General features: G+C 42.9%; 1 long non-coding RNA gene across 2 annotated transcripts; it reads left to right on the top strand.

Moving 5' to 3' along the window:
• Positions 1-672: 672 nt before the first annotated feature.
• On the top strand, positions 673-15,594 carry LOC138719603 (uncharacterized). Of its 2 annotated transcripts, XR_011337248.1 has the most exons (4): positions 673-716; positions 9,146-9,820; positions 9,905-9,966; positions 15,326-15,594. It is a non-coding gene; the product is annotated as an uncharacterized lncRNA (long non-coding RNA). The 2 variants fall into 2 exon arrangements; XR_011337247.1 differs by lacking the exon at positions 673-716 and having other exon boundaries at positions 8,852-9,820.
• The last annotated feature ends 907 nt before the right edge of the window (positions 15,595-16,501 follow it).

The following is a 16,501-nucleotide window of genomic DNA, read 5'->3' as shown; positions in this document are numbered from 1 at the left end:
TACTTAAGGATGTGTAAAACTAGATTTCCTGTTGTCTGAGTACCAGCAGTTGTCATCACATACTGCCTTCCGTATGAACAGTAATTTCTGCTTCAGCACTGAATGTTCTGAAAAAAAAGCCCCACAAATTTATACACTGGCCCACAGCAGGAATCCTGCACTCCTGAAAATCCAAGTTGAAATAATCATCATTTTCTCTGTCTCACTTCTATGGATAAAAAACCCGAGGAGCAACGCTTAGTTTTTGAAGAAAGGAAAAAAGTGGAAAAAAAGGGAGAAAGGAAGGATCTCACTTATACTTACAACATGGGCTTCAAAGGTCCGTGACAAAGGCAGCAAAGCGTGCAGTGTGAGTGTGCTAGTAAATGACATTGGTACAGTAGGCCAGAGCAAGGTTATCCTGAGAGGGGGAAAGAACTAATGTTGACATGTGCAACAAGAAAAAGGGAGCTTCTCTAAAACCACAGCAGTGAACAGCACTGCATAGCTGGACGACCTACTATAGTGTGCTGCAGTTGCCCAGTTGTGGTTTGGTTTTTTCCCACTAATGCAGGTGGTAGTTGGCAATAGGTACTGGTGACTCCCTGTGCTTCTAGCTGTGATGTACTTTTATACTTTGCCCTGTTGTCTGTTTCCAGAGATCATTACTTAATAGAGAATCTGAGAATGATGATACAGTGCCTATTGTGTAGGAAGGTCAAAGCACTTCCATAAAGGTATGTATTACAGGTCTTTCCTTGTTTAGAGTGAGAAATGAGTCACAAAGACGTTCAATAATTTGCATCAAATATTTCAGTTTCTCACTGGTTACTGGCACTGAAATCCAGATCTTCTAAGTTGTAGTGAAACTGTCTTGCTTGTTGTCTGAAAGCACGTTCCAGGTGGTCTGTAACGTGTACTCTGTAGTCATGCAACGCTCTGCTGAAAAAACGTAGAATGGGAAGCGCAGTTGCTGGAACTTTATCCTTTCCTGACAGCTATGCCTTCCTCCCAGTAGTAACTGTCAGTACTACTACAACCCATTGCCTCTTTACGAGATACCTCCTCTGCTGGTACCTAGCAAGCACCCTACAGCTCGTTTGATATGCTGGACTAGGTACTCTGCCAGTGATCCTGCGTAGCAAGGATTGCAGTACAGCATCACCGGTCGACCAATACTCCTGGGATTTTTTTCAAACATAGTAATCTTTGTTAAGAGTTCCTGTTACTTAGGGTGAAGTCATGAAACTGTAGCTAGTGGGACTCTGAAGGACAGTAATTACACAGAGCAAAATGGACAATACAACTAATTTGGAATCTTCTTCCAGCACACAATGGAGCAAGGACCTGAATCCATTTTTTTTACTTCAGGTGCACAATAGCTGCTGCAGTTCCCATCTTGAGTAGTGTGCGCAGTTTTGGACACCACAGTATGAAAAGGGTATCAAGTGAGTGTCCAGAGGAGGGAGACAAAGCTGGGAAGGGTTGAGAGGGGAAACCATATGAGGACTGCTCTGGGCATTTGGTCTGTCCAGCCTGGAGAAGAGGAGGCTGAGAGGAGACCTTATTGCAGTTTACTGCTTCCTCACAAGGGAAGGAGGAGGAGCGGGTACTGACCTCTTCTCTCTAGTGACCTGTGATAGGACCCAAGGATATGCCAGGAAGATGTGCTAGGAAAGGTTTAGGTCGGATATTAGGAAAAGGTTCTTCACTCGGAGGGTGGTGGAGCCCTGGAACAGGCTCCCCAGGGAAGTAGTCATAGTGCTAAGTCTGACAATATTGAAGAATTATTTGGACAACACCCTCAGACACATGGTGTGAATGTTGGGGTTGTCCTATGCAAGGACAGGAGTTGGACTCTGTGATCCTTGTGGGTCCCTTCCAACTGAGGACATTCTATGATACTATGAATTACACCATAAACCGGTTGGTATGTCAATGTGACAGAGCACACCACCACTTTTTAGCTAAGTCAGCTGGGATAGTATCAGTGCCCTCAGTGCATTCCCCTCTCTTCTTAGGGTCTGGCTGCTTTATTAGATAATGCAACTTAGGTAAAGCAGACATCTAGCTTTGAGGCACTTCTGGTTTCAATGCTATGCTTGCTGGCCTTGCAGCCATACAACAAAAAGCTGGAAGAAGCCAGGCGCATCTCACCCTGTAACCATCCCTTGGAAACTGCAGTTAAGCTGAGGCTCTTGCACTTGGTCCCTGCCTGAGCTATGTTGCAGCCACACTTGTGCCGCCTGGCTATGTACCCTTGCTGATACTGACTGATGGACTTGGCTTCCTGGCTTGACCTCAGACCTGCCTCACCACCACAGCCTCGTCTGGTGACCTGGACTGTTCGCCTGTCTTATTTGTCCTATTAGGGTACTGTGGGACAGTAAGTTGCTCCCCTTGCCTGCCTGTCACCCGCAGCTCTTGGCTGACTTTCCCCTGGCAGCAGAGCCTTCCCTTGCTGCTCCCCAACACTCAGCCCCACTGCACAGCTCAAGTTACATGTCTGCATTGCTTCTGATTCTAGCGCTGGGCTGGTCAGAACCTGTTTAGGTGTCTCTGCATGCTGCTGCTCTTCATTCAGCAAGCAAGCCAGTTCTCTTAGAGCTTGATTAGGGACCTCCAACATAGTGGTCGCACTGTGTGAAAGGGCCCTTGCTAGTCTTCCCATCTCTTTCAAAACACTGTGATCATGTTCTTTTCCACTTCAAATAGTGCACCGTATTTTCATACTCCATTGATGGCACCAAAACAGTGCCTAAAATGAAAAGAATACATTTTGACTACAACTGGATGAATACCACGATTGCTTGAGGCACATTGGATCATTGCACAGTACTTACACTGTGTCAAGTGCTGTGATGTGAAGTAGTTTCCCTGTAACAGAGCTTTGCTGGTGCAGGTACGTGAGAGGGAGAAGAATGCTGGCAGCCAAGCTGTCAGGAGTGCAACCATTGCCTTTGGAAGGTCCGTGTGTAGCCTACGCCCACCAAGTTTAACATAACCTGAATTAGGGTGGATCACTGAGTGCTCACTTGCTCGTGCAGCTGCCAGAAACGCTTCTTTTAATCTAAACAAACCTGAGGCTGCAAGAATTCCGTGCCTTAAAGTAGGCCTTTTCAGCACAACCTGAAGAATATCAGTAAGTATTCTATTATGTAAAAGACTTTTCCTTTGTAATGATGCATTATTTTTTTCTTCTGTTTAATGGTATCATATATTTCCCTGGTGTTAGAAAAGTTTTGGGGCTATAGGTGCTTAAAGGTGATGAAACTCCTCTTACAGAATGAACAGAGATGTTTAAAAGGGGGTTCTGGAGAAGCCTGTACTAGCTCCCCATCCCTGTCTTTTCTCATGCAATATTTCAGAACCCCATAGAGATTTTGGGAAATTTTCCTGATATTTCTCAAGTGTTGTATTTCACAAGTAAAATGACCAACAAAGATGTTCTGACAATGGTCATATTAGTCCTAGGCTCAACTGGGTGCCTGGTTGTTTCTGTTGCTGTCTAGCACTCTTCTGTAATACCTTTCCTTTTGTTAACATTTCACGCTAGACTGCTTGTCTATGAAGGAGATATAAATATATTTTTTTCATTTTCCGGCTAAAAGCAGAATATGATAATCACCTTTTGTATCTGCCAGTTCTTCTGTTACTAACGAAACAGTGAGTTTCCAGTTCTCGCTAGTAATTTGCATGTCAGTCTATTCAAGATGGTCCTCAAGAAAAAAGCCATCTTTTCCCAGAAAGTTCTCTCTTTTCAGATTTTTTTCCATAGCCTGCTATAGGATGAACAAATATTTATATCACTCCTATACAGAGTTTTTCTATGTTTCCAACACCTGATGCTTAGGATGGTGTTGGTCCCGTAGATAGAGAAATGTCTTGCAATGTCAAAAATTTGGAGTTGCCAAGGCAACAGTTGGTTCAAAGAGCATGTTTCTTCCATGTATTAGTTAAGATGAACTGAGTAGCTTGAAGAGTCAGCCACTGATTGGGAGCTGATGAAGCCATAGTTTCTTGATGGGATCAGTGGTACATGTATGTCCCCCTGCCAGCTCATTATTTGCAGCTTGTTATTTGCGGTTTTCTCTTAGGGCATATCACAAAAAATCTGACCTCAAAACAAACTAAACAAAACCTGGAATGTGGTTGCTGTTTTGTTTGTTTGTATTTAATGGCCCATTAAACCAATTGTGTCTAGTATTTTTTGGTAAGGAATCTCAAATGATGGTTTCAGTGGTTAGAGGATGAGATAACAGGCAGATACAGAGGACCAGTGAACCTTGCAACTGGTGAAGTAGCAAAAATTAACACAATATAAGTAAGGAATAACTATAAAGTATTTGGAGTGCATTCTATACAGTAAAATCATCAAATAGGTTGTTAAATAAATATTGTGCACATTTGGAGAGAAAGAAAAATTAAAATGCTTATTAAAAATAGAAAGAGCTAGACTTTCAAGAAGAGAATAGGTAGGGTCAGCCATGACAAAGCCATGATGTTTCCAAGACCTGCACTAGGGTGTCATAACAGAGCATGAAGAGATAGCAGTGCAATTGTCCATTGAGCTAAGTAGTACAGATCTGAGCAGAGTAATAAGGCTAAGCCTGAAAAAGCCATCAGAGTTTTTTGCAATTCCTGATGGAGTTCATAGAGGCAAGCTTCAGTGCGAGCAAGGTTTCTCAGATGAAGAAAATATGCTGTTCTTCTCAAAAGCTGAAGAAAGTCATATATGGCATGATTGCATAATCTAGTCATCTTGTCAGGAAAGGTTGCTTTCTGCTAGAGTGGAAAATAAAGGAGGATTTTAATATGAAGATATACTCCAATAGCCTCTGCCATATGTCTGGGATATACTGATGTCTTCATGTGAACCAGCTTCAGTTTCAATAGTACCTAGAAATAATACATAAATAACAATTTAAGTAGCAACTTCCAGCCATGAATACTTTTACAACATGTGCCCACACGGGGCTGAAATGAAGACAGTCCGTGATGCTGGTCTATTATTGTAAGGTTATTTTGTTCTGCCTGTACAGAAATTTTATCTGTAGAAACTGCAGGTGGCTCACTTGGCTCCCGCAGGATTTATTAGGATTGTGGGATGGAGTCATATGTAATTACAGACTTTATTGTTACTGTATGCTAGCTTAGATATCCTGGCTAGCGTGAAAGGTGCCACATCAAACCATTATACATACACTGGTAGCTCCCAGACGTTTTATGGGATAGGAAAAATAAGCTTGTGTTAGCCTAAATCAAGTATGCATAAACAGCACGTTCTGTCCTCAGAACATCTTTAGGCATCCAAAATCATTAGCCTTTTTTTTTTTAAAAAAAAATCAACTTTTCAGTTTCTCTCATAGTTTTTTCCAAGCATCTTGGTTCCAGAACGGAGTATGATTTTAGCTGTAGCAGATATTTATAGAGCATTACTAAATAGATTCAAATTAAGGCAACAGTTACTTAAAATTGTGGACAAATTAAGGAATACACATTTGGACATTTGAATGGATCTGTGCTAATTATTATTTGCTGAGTGAGTGTCCCAAGCACAGTTAATACTCATTTCCCCTTTTTAAAACTTCATGCCTCAAAAAGGATAAAAACTTCCATTGTCAGCTTTTGCTTAAAAAAGAAGTAGGAAGTTCTATGATTAAAGGAACACGAGTGTATGCTAGAGAAGGAGGAAATGAGAGTTTCAGAAGCAAAAAGCTGACAGCAGGGTTGTACCCAATCCCTTTATGCGGCCTCCAGAGAGATCCCAGCAGACAACATGCAATGTCTCACTGCTATGGCCTACAAATTTCAGGAATATTTAGTCCCCACAATGTGATCTCAGAGGCAAAGTTAGAGTATACTTTCCCTTCTGTATTCCCCTCCCACCATCTACTCTGTCTTGCAACATAGATATGGAACATACATGTAACACAAACACAAGACAAAACATCTGCAAGCTCTGTTGTCTGTCACTTAACCACTATGTTATGATGAGCCAACCAATCAAGAGGAAAACTCTACATCACTGGTGACTAAGGTACTTGCTTCAGCTTGTGGGATCGGGAAGAGCCACCTGCTCTGTACTGATTCCAATCCTGTGTATTTTGGTGAAGTGTATCTTGTGAAAAACCAACAGGGTATGACCCAGTAGGCATCAAGAGAAGATGCCCCTTCTACTTCCCATGACAGTTTGATCTAGGAGAGAAGGTCAAACAAGACAGAAAGGTTGAAAATTCTATGGAACTGACAGACATTATTTGGACAGTGCTGGGATAAAGAGTTCATAAAAGATTTTATGTTTTCTCCACTATTGCCTTTGTTACCAAGTATGGTTTCAGCAATTGTTGGTACTGTCAGCCCTCTCACCCGTACTAAAAAGCAAAGGTATGGGCAGTCTGCAAGCTTTTATCCATGTCAGGATCTCGCTTTTTCAATCAGCTACCAAAGATTGTATGTTAGGCCATGTCCTATTCAGTTTCAAATCCAGTTCCTCCCTTCATGCTCCTTGACCTTGGCCACTTTCTTGAGGCACATCTCCACACTTCTCTAGAGGCAGATTTAAAAAAAAGCTGTCTGTGATCTGAGATCTACTGAGTAGTTCAGTTCACTCAGGATTTATACCTTATTGCTCTGCTTCTTAGCCAAGTTTATTAGTTTGGGCTCAGTGTAGTCCTGATGGCAGTTACGTGATTCCCACTTTGGAGATAGTCTGTGTCCAGCAAGCTTGCAGTACAGAAGGAACTGACTCCTGTCAGCCTACAGCATTCCACAGAGACATACTTTGAGTGTTACCATCTCTTCAAAGGTTCTTCTTGACTAAAGTACAAAGAGTATGCAAGAACTGTGAAGCATTTTTCCAGCTCTTGATCATTTTTGTTATGGGCTTCTGTGCTACTTTCCATTCTTTATAATTGTTGCAAGACAGGTACACGTGATGCATATATGTGATGCTCCATCGGTGGTCTTCTATATGTCCCTGGTTAGCCCTTCGTTTCTGTGTCTGTAGATTATGTTAGACTTTCTTGTCCCAGCACATCCTATGAATTCATGCTAAATTTGCTGACAATGATCATGGCCCCTAAGGCCTTTTCCAGTCATGGCTATTTTCCATGATCCAGATATTTATTCTGCAGCACAGATTATTTATTCTCAATTGTGTAACTTTAGCAAGTTTGCAGATGACACTAAGCTGGGTGGAAGTGTTGATCTGCTGGAGGGTCGGGAGGCTCTGCAAAGGGATCTGAACAGGCTGGACCGCTGGGCAGCGTCCAATGGGATGAGGTTTAACAAGGCCAAATGCCGGGTCCTGCGCTTGGGGCACAACAACCCTATGCAGTGCTACAGACTAGGAGAAGTCTGTCTAGAAAGCTGCCTGGAGGAGAGGGACCTGGGGATGTTGGTTGACAGACGACTGAATATGAGCCAGCAGTGTGCCCAGGTGGCCAAGAAGGCCAATGGCATCTTGGCTTGTATCAGAAACGGCGTGACCAGCAGGTCCAGGGTGGTTATTCTCCCTCTGTACTCGGCACTGGTGAGACCGCTCCTCGAATACTGTGTTCAGTTCTGGGCCCCTCACCACAAGAAGGATGTTGAGGCTCTGGAGCGAGTCCAGAGAAGAGCAACAAAGCTGGTGAAGGGGCTGGAGAACAGGCCTTATGAGGAACGGCTGAGAGAGCTGGGGTTGTTTAGCCTGGAGAAGAGGAGGCTGAGGGGAGACCTCATTGTTCTCTACAACTACCTGAAAGGAGGTTGTAGAGAGGAGGGTGCTGGCCTCTTCTCCCAAGTGACGGGGGACAGGACAAGGGGCAATGGCCTCAAGCTCCACCAGGGGAGGTTTAGGCTGGACATTAGGAAAACATTCTTCACAGAAAGGGTCATTGGGCACTGGAACAGGCTGCCCAGGGAGGTGGTTGAGTCACCTTCCCTGGAGGTGTTTAAGGCACGGGTGGACGAGGTGCTGAGGGGCATGGTTTAACATTTGATAGGAATGGTTGGACTCGATGATCCATTGGGTCTCTTCCAACCTGGTTATTCTATGATTCTATGATTCTTTTTACTGCATTAAAACATTTGATTTCCTTAGGCCTGCATACTTCTATAACAGTCAAGATGGCTCAGAAGCCTTCGTGTGCTTCTGTGATCCTTCTGAAGGATCATCTAGGGGAGAAAATATCTATAACTGCATTTCTTATCCCTCTGTGGAAGTTTGCAAGGTTCACTGAAGTTTCCAGTCAGAAAATATGTACATCATTATCTCCCAGCTTCACCTGTTTCCAGCCCGCGCTGCTGCACAGGTGGGCAAGGCTCTGGGCTGAGGCCAGATTGTTAACTGAATTTTTAAATATGGGAGCAACATTTCAATTTAAGCTATGGAAGAGTTGCCAACCATGTTAACCCACCAGCCTGCTTGGATATTTAGCATATACGAAGAGTCTTGTTGGCTACCAAACTGGCCTAGTTTTGGAGGGTAAAAAGCAGTTATGAGTCACAAAGGAGGTCAGATGAAATTGTGAGAAGATGTGCTAAATATTCCACAGAAAAAGGCCAAGCTCATTCCTTTGCCTTGCTTCATTTGTCCTAATCATTTACTGACTGCAATACAAGATACAGCTTTTTTCTTCTTTCTTCAGCTGCCTTTTGCAAAAGGATTGCTGAGGTTTTCAGGCAATTAGCCCAGCTATGTAGCCATTTCTGTTACTGGACAAGGTTTAAAAATAAAACAGCTGTCATACCCAGACCTATCACAAAAATCAGGGCTGACACTGGGAATTTAATCATCTATTCCAACAGGAACATGATGGTAACTTTTGTTATTCCTACTTCAGATAACAAACTGCCTTTGGGGGAGGGGTTCCTGTGTTGTTGCTGAGCTACTTTTTTAATGTATTTATTACCTTGGAGTTCAAGACCTAAGCCTATAATCTCCAAAGAAAGCAGTGATTGTAACCCTAAGTGAAGGAAGTGCTGCAGTGCTGGCGTTCAGTATTACACAAACTGCTGAGTGCTGTGCTGTGCAGGATGCTTCCATCTCCTCTGGACATCAGCTCCTACAAGAGGAAGGTTTTTCTAAATGGTACCAGGTGTTGTACAGAAAAACCAGGAGAGTAGCAGAGCTGAACCAAATGCTTAGTGTGGCTCTTCATATGTGCACATGTTGTTTTAGGCAGATACTTTCTACAAGTGAAAATGTGGCCCTGACCATCAGTGGATTTAAAAGCATTCATTGACCTTGATTCTTCTAGCAAACTTTCTACTTTGGCATTGGAGTGCTGTAAAGTTAGTGTCCCCAGACGATGATGTGTTTTCCTAACAGCTAATTTTTGCTCAAATCGGAAGTTTTTAGGACACAAGAGATTGATGAGCTAGCCAAGTACAAAACTACAAACTGGTTTCACCTAAAGTGCTGAAGTAAATGTGACAATCAGGAAAAGAAATCACAAAAGGGTAACATATACGAGGCCAGAGAGCTTTAAGAGGGTTGCTATGCATCCTGCACACTTTTAGCACTGCAGCTCACTCTGGAACCCCTGCTGACATGCTGGCTGTTCTGCCAGAGGTGGTGCAGGGAGAACAACTTGTGGGACACATTAGAGAAACCTGATAAACAAACCAAGCATCAGAGAGAAACCACTGCGGGAAGCGAAAGCCCTGTAAGCAGCAGTCCTGTCCTGCTGCTGCCAGCCAGCAAGTCATCGGCCTCTGTCCTGCACAGTGTTTGGTGCCTCCTGTACTCAAGAGGATGAAGATGTGAAAGAGCTGGTGCAGCATAATGAAGTTTCCACAAGAAGCCATGTGGCTGAGTGTGCTGCAAGATCTTTGTTTACAACCAGCTTGAGAGGTAAGTGTTCGTATTGAATAAATTCAGGCTCTAATTTTTACAAAATTTGTAATAGTAATTGCATTTTTGTTATCTCTTTTCCAGATACAGATTTAGCTGCCTTTACAGAGTGAACATCAAACAACATTTCTTTCAGAAAATCTGAGGTAATTAAAACTTACCTAGGAATCTTATACTGATTTCTGCATTTAGCTTAGTTTTAATAGTACTGGTCTATAGTATGACCGAAAGACTCTCTTACTCTTTGGTTAAAGCAGATGGCTAACTTCAGGCACTGATTTTCAAAATGAATATTTAACTGACTTCCTAATGCTACATTTGTGCTAGTCACAAAGTGTGTGTTTCTGCATTAAGGAATTCAATGTCAGCAGTGAATCAGATTCTCCACTAGATGGTAATGTTGTTTCAGGTGATTTGTGTTGAAAGCAGTTTCTCTACCAACAACTCCAAAAGGAAGTGGAATCCATGAATTTGTCCAAGAAGTGATCTTTGGATGACTTGAAGAAGAAAAATATTCCACAAGTATTGTGGAAAAAAAATAGAAAATAATTTTTTACTTGATAAGGTTTTGATGAAAACTTTATATGTGCTGTAACTGTTAGGATCATGGAAGTCTTATCTCATGAAACAACTTGAAAATGTCTAAAACCAATGAATTAATTGACAGAGAATGCAGAAGAAAAGCAGAACGATCTCTGCTTTGTTCACTGACCTGATACCCATCATTGTTGCTGAGTGACTCAAAATCCTTCGGTTGTTTCTAGCCACAGTTTTGCTGGGAAGTATCAAAATACTCTTCTCCTTTTATGGCAATGGAGACAGAGCAGCAAAAGGCTGTTTCTGCAGTGGTACTAGAAAGCCTCCCTAGCTCCATCAGTGCCACCCTTGGGGTAAAATAGCAGCTGTGCTCCTCATCACCTCCCTCCTGGGGCTTGGTACAGCCAGGCTGGTGTATTCAGATACTCATGGTGAATGTGAGTGGGAGAGCTGGAACCAAAGAGTGGCCGTTATCACAGGAACATAATTTAACTTAATTTTCATATGCCAAATAAAATCTCCAAAGAAAGCAGTGACTATGACACTATGAAATGAAAAAAGATCAACATGCCCCACAAGGAGAAATACAGTTCCTTTCTGAGCTACAAGTAAACAGCTGCCAGCCTGCTTCTAAGCAATATCTCAGGCCAGGGTAGCTCTGGAAAGTGTTTTAATAAGGCTTTAAATAGCACGTAGCATTGAAGCTAAATATGGTTTCCACCTTAGATCTGGACTTAAGGTTACCAGCTTCTACACTAAGATTTAATACAAAATTAAGTGGAATCTCTTACAGTATATTTTACCTTAGTGTGCTGACAGATCTAAACTGCAGTATTGCAAACACTAACCTAAAATTAGCTCAGTTTGTTTCTTAGAGGTGATCCACTGATGATACACATTAAAAGCATGATTATTTGCAAACAATTACATGCTCATACTCCCACTGGCTGAGAACATCATGGCTCAACTTAATTCAAGTATGAGAGTCCCTGTGAACACTGGATCCTCTGATCACATGAGACTCAATTACGTGTACGTTAAAGTTCATCTGTGCTAGTTTTATTTTTAGTAATAAAGCAAAGATTAAAAAAAGACTTTTCATCTTTCACTTCTATCAAGAGAGTAAAAAAGATACCACCAGGAAAAACTCAATAGAGGTGTGATTTAAAGCACTGATTCTTGATTAATTGTTCTTAAAGGATTATGCAAGCCTTGGCTACAGAGATGCTTATGGCTACAGATAGAGTTATAGGAAGGCACAGTTTGGGTTGAGAAAGGAAAGTGTAACACTTCTACTTTAAGTTTCCAAGTAGTTTCTTTATCCTGCACTCTTTGCACACTTCAGCCGGGTGCAAACATGGATGTCATTTGTGCTTTAAATCAGAGAAACGGATATTTATCCCACTCTCAAGAAAGATATGTGACGAATCTCACACCCAGGATAGACTTTGCAGACCTTTCTGAGGGCACTTGCCCACTGCAGATTGCTGCACCTCTGCCCTATTCACAGAGTCAAAATTTAGAATGAGAGGTAATAGTTTTAATCAGAGCTAGAGTATCTGATGACCTTTTCAGCTCAGATTGTATTCAGCTATCCAGGTAGGAAGCTGCAAAATCAGAGCTCAATGAAGATTAGACACATACTTTTATAGGATGTGTACCATATTGGATGCTTTCTTGTGGCTGTAGCTATTTCAGCCCCATAACCAACTAGCAAGCATGCCAGCCAGAAGGACCTTAGTTAAAAAAGACAAAGGTGTTGTCAATTCTAAAGACATTAAGTGCCTTTTCAGCTAAAACTGCAGCTGGTTTCCACTGGAGTGTGGTTTCAGAAAGGAGTAAGTGCAGGACTGTATGTTAAAGACCAGCTTTAACTGAGAAGAAAGATGAGACCATCCTGGTTATCCAGTCTTCTGTTGCCACACTAAGACTGGGAGACCACAGCATATATTTTTATTTTAGCCCAGTCGTCTGTCACAAACAGCTGCTCTAATACTTAACAAGATGAATTAAGATACATGTTATATTATGATGACCTTTCTGACCATCATGACTGTCTAGCTACGTGGAAAAGTATTGTACTTTCTTCATGTTGCAGATTGTCTCAACACAGAAAGCAAGCAGCCTTTCTGATGCTCTTTGCAGAAAAAACTTTTAGAAAAGTCTCTGGGCAACCCATCTTGTATACACAAACCAAATTTCTGTCCGTACTCAGTGGCAGCCCAGTAACTGAACATTACACAACACGAGTGACTGCCAGTGCAACTGTCGGCAGAGGAACCTAAATGTGCTTTTCACAGAGAAAACATGCAAGAGAGCCAGAAAACCTCTTTCTCTTGCTTTTCTTCCTAATTTGCACCTGCTGTCTTACCTCATTCTGAGACGTCAGAACATGTTGGACGTCAGACTCCCAGAGATGAGAACAATACTTGACCTCACAATTTTGTTCTGAGCCAGGTTGGAGGGGCAGAACCACTTTTACATCCCTGACTCATGGCAGTGCTGTTGGGTCACCAGTGAGTTCATAGATATACACAGAGAAAAAGATCTGAAAATGCAGATGTTTTTGCTTAAGTTGATATGTAGCCGATGTGCGTGTCATATTACACTCTTATTATTCTCATAATCTTGCAGTATTATGAAATCTAATTTAATACTGGGTGTTGTAATTTGGCAGTCTAAAAAAATCCTACTCAAAAAATTTCACAATTCCCGCTTATCTTCCCAAATTAAAATCAGAGCAGTTTTACAACTCTGTCTTAGAAAAGAGCTAGGTAGAAAGCATTCTTCCATTTCTCTGCTCTTCTACAGAGCTTTCATCTGCAAATTTTCAAGTGCTTTAAAGAAGACATCCCATTTTCTCCTTCCTTATAAACACAGTAGTGGAAACACACCAAGTTTAAATGACCCTGTTTGGGCTCACCCTGCTCTGCAAATGCAGAGGCATGAAGGAGACAGACGTTGAAAGCCCTTAGCCCCTTCCCACCTCTCTAACCTCTGCATAACCCTGCCTTCCCTAGGTATAAACTCCTAGCCAAAGTGCGGAGCACAGTGGCACTGAGCCAGGAGAGAGAAGCTAAACTGTAGTAGCAGAAAGTATTGAAAGATATTACTGCGTTGGGGGTGGGGTGGGTGCCTGGGCTAAGACATATGAATAAGCAGCAATTTGCGTGCAACCAAGTGTTGAAAAAAGTACATTCTTTTTCTTTTGACTATACATTAGATGTTGAAATTCTGTGTTCCAAATGGAGCATGATTAAACAACTATATTAACCTTTAGAAAGCTGAAATATTGACGTGTTCTTCCAAGAGTGAGCCCTAAAATTAAATGACCCCAGATCTATATTGCTGTGAGCTCTGCACTGCAGTCTCCTTATTTTTAGCAAAGAGGATAAACATCCTTTGTCCAAGTTAATGTATTGCTCCAAGGAAAACAAAAGCCCAAGGACCACAAGGCTAATCCTTTTCCCATGCAACAAGAGAAATACATGCGGCAGCAGTGAGCAGAGAGAGGTAGGGCAGGGCACCCCTGGGCAGCAAACATCCCTTACCTGGTGCAGGGTCTCCTGCAGCCTGCCCAGGCCCTGTGAAAAGTCCAGGGCCAGGGTGAGGGGTGGCAGGAATCTAGCATCATCGAGCAGTTCCGCGCAAAGTTCTCCAGCTTCACATTTGGTTTGAGCAAGGATGGCAGACCCAGAGGAGAGCAACACTATTAACGTCAGAAGTGGGCCTTGGAAAAAGCACCAACATGCAAGAGCTGCTGGGCATGTGTCTTAAATTAATTTAAGAGACATGTCTTTAATTAATTTAAACCATCCAGTCTCCTAGGTTATTCATTGTGCTGATGCCTGTGTGTCCTGGAGGGATACACCTTGGACCACAGCATACACAGGCTGAAGAGCTTCCAGGTTTTGCCCTGTTCATAATTTTCTGTGCAGAGCAAAGCACATGGTGGGGTGGAGCAGACAACACCTCTGGAAAAGGCAAAGTGCCAGAGCTGAACTTGCTCTGCTGAGGTCACACATAGTGACATCCTGTGCTGCGTCTGCGCAAGGGACCATGCAGAGAGCAGGGGGAGGATACCATGAACTGAATTTTCTCAGACTGTTCATAATATTGGAAAAGGAACTGTGGCCTAACATAACCTTGTGACTTGGCTTCCCACAGGTTTTTTCTCCTTCTGTTTCTGGATGACTTTGCCGCTGGAGCTTTGTTCCACATTGCTATCCATACACAAACCAGCATGGAGTTTTCTGCTTGGGCTCCCATTACTGCTGTGTGAGATAGATAGATAGATAGATAGACAGACAGACAGACAGATAGATAGATCGATCCGAAGCATCCACGGGTCACTGGAGCAGCACAGCTGGCCAGCTGTAGGCTTCATCAAAGCACAACTCGTTGCTATGAAATACGTTGAAAACTACTCCTTCAATTCCTAGGCTTGGTGCATCTTTGCTTCATCAGCTTTGGGCCTTTTAAACAAGCTGACCCCTCTGCACCAGGTAAAAGAGATGAAGATTAGCCTAATGCCTTACCTGTAGCATCTGTGTGTGGTATGTGAGCATGACTGAGGGAGGAAAGCTTGTGCAGGTTAATGAAGCAGGACAGCACTGTTGGTTTTGCTACAGGTGGTTGGGGCAAACCTCAAGCAGACAATCTGGAATTGGCTAGTTGTGCACGTGATGTACTTCAAGGTGACTTTTTGATGTCATTAGAGACCAGTTAATAGGGCAATGAGTAAATACAAATGCTGACTAGGAAAATAAATGCATAGTTTTGATGTCTAGAAATTTTAAGGAAAAATATGCTGATAATTCAACAGATACTCTGTCTGATCTTTTTGAACCTAATATCCAGAACAGGCAGGAAGCATTAGAGCAAAAGCAGGATTTCCTCCTAGTAAATTCAGTTTCCCTCTTTTAGTCCAATTACATTGTACTGAGTGACATCATGCTCTTTTTTAAGTTGCAGACTGAGAAAAAGAAAAGAAAGAACAAACAAAGAGAAGGAAAGAAAAGCAAGAGCAGATTTCCTTTGGTGTGTGCAAAAGTGCAGCCAGAAGTGGCTCATGGATAGACCGAGTTTTAGGTCCTGTGTACAACTTATACCAGTGCCTGAGCTGTCCTTACTGCACTCCTCATAGCAGCTGGTGCACAATGAGTTTGGATTCTTTTCCATGTATACTTGTTTGAACCTGCTAGTGAAAATAAAGCCTAAAATATTGTGTTTCTTCAGCTATGTTGTCTTCATTTGGCCATTGCCAAACACCTGATCCCACTATGGATTTCAAATCACTCTGTCTCATTGCACTGCACTCTAATTTTCTCTTTTTTTTTCTCTATAGAGCTTCCTATTCATCTAGATTAATCTTACTTGCTGATGATCTTTCTCTAGTATTTTAGTTGCAAGAGCTAGAAATCTTTTGTTACCAAAAATCTACAATTAAGTAGAATGGGGGTTTGGTTTTGCACCACTTTCACCTTTATGTTTAGAGCAGTGACCAACACAGCCTTTAAAATTACACTTCCAGAGGTTCTTTTTCTAGAAATGCTGGCTTGTGCAAGGTGCCGCGGGGAAAGGGGCAAAGGAAACAGGGGACTGAAGCAGAAAACGCTGAATTCTTAGGGAAAGCACCAGGCAGGACCCCCAAGGCAGCTGTAGAAGGTGCAGAAGTTTCAGGGGCTGCACTGTGAATCGAGACACTGTGACCCACCGGCAGGTGTGGCTGGTGCTTATGGGAGCAGCGTCTTTTCTAAGTGGGAGCAACAGCAGAATGCAAATGCAGAAAAATTGGCAGGAAGGGTGTGCTGGGGGCAAAGCCAAGAAATCACATCCGCCCCGGAGCTGCGCGCTGTGGGCCAAGCGTCAGAAATTGTCCCGGAGGGTCAGGCAGCCCCAGCAGCTCCGCATTGCTTCATGCGATAGGCAGTCACTTGGCAACAGCCGCTTCCCGCTCCCAACGACAGACACTGGGTTCCCATGTCCTCTCCTGTGGCCAGGGGAAGGGTCAGGGGGAGCGAGAGAGGCTGCTGCTCGCCCCTGGCTGTGGCAGGTACGGAAATCAGACTGTAAATCTTCCTGAATATGTCACAGGAGCAAGGCTGGCAAAGGGCACGCGCACAGCAGCAGAAGACCTTGAAC

The sequence above is a fragment of the Phaenicophaeus curvirostris genome, chromosome 4 (genome assembly GCF_032191515.1).
Source record: "Phaenicophaeus curvirostris isolate KB17595 chromosome 4, BPBGC_Pcur_1.0, whole genome shotgun sequence".
Lineage (NCBI taxonomy): Eukaryota > Metazoa > Chordata > Aves > Cuculiformes > Cuculidae > Phaenicophaeus > Phaenicophaeus curvirostris.
This window is presented reverse-complemented; position numbering and strand designations above follow the sequence as displayed.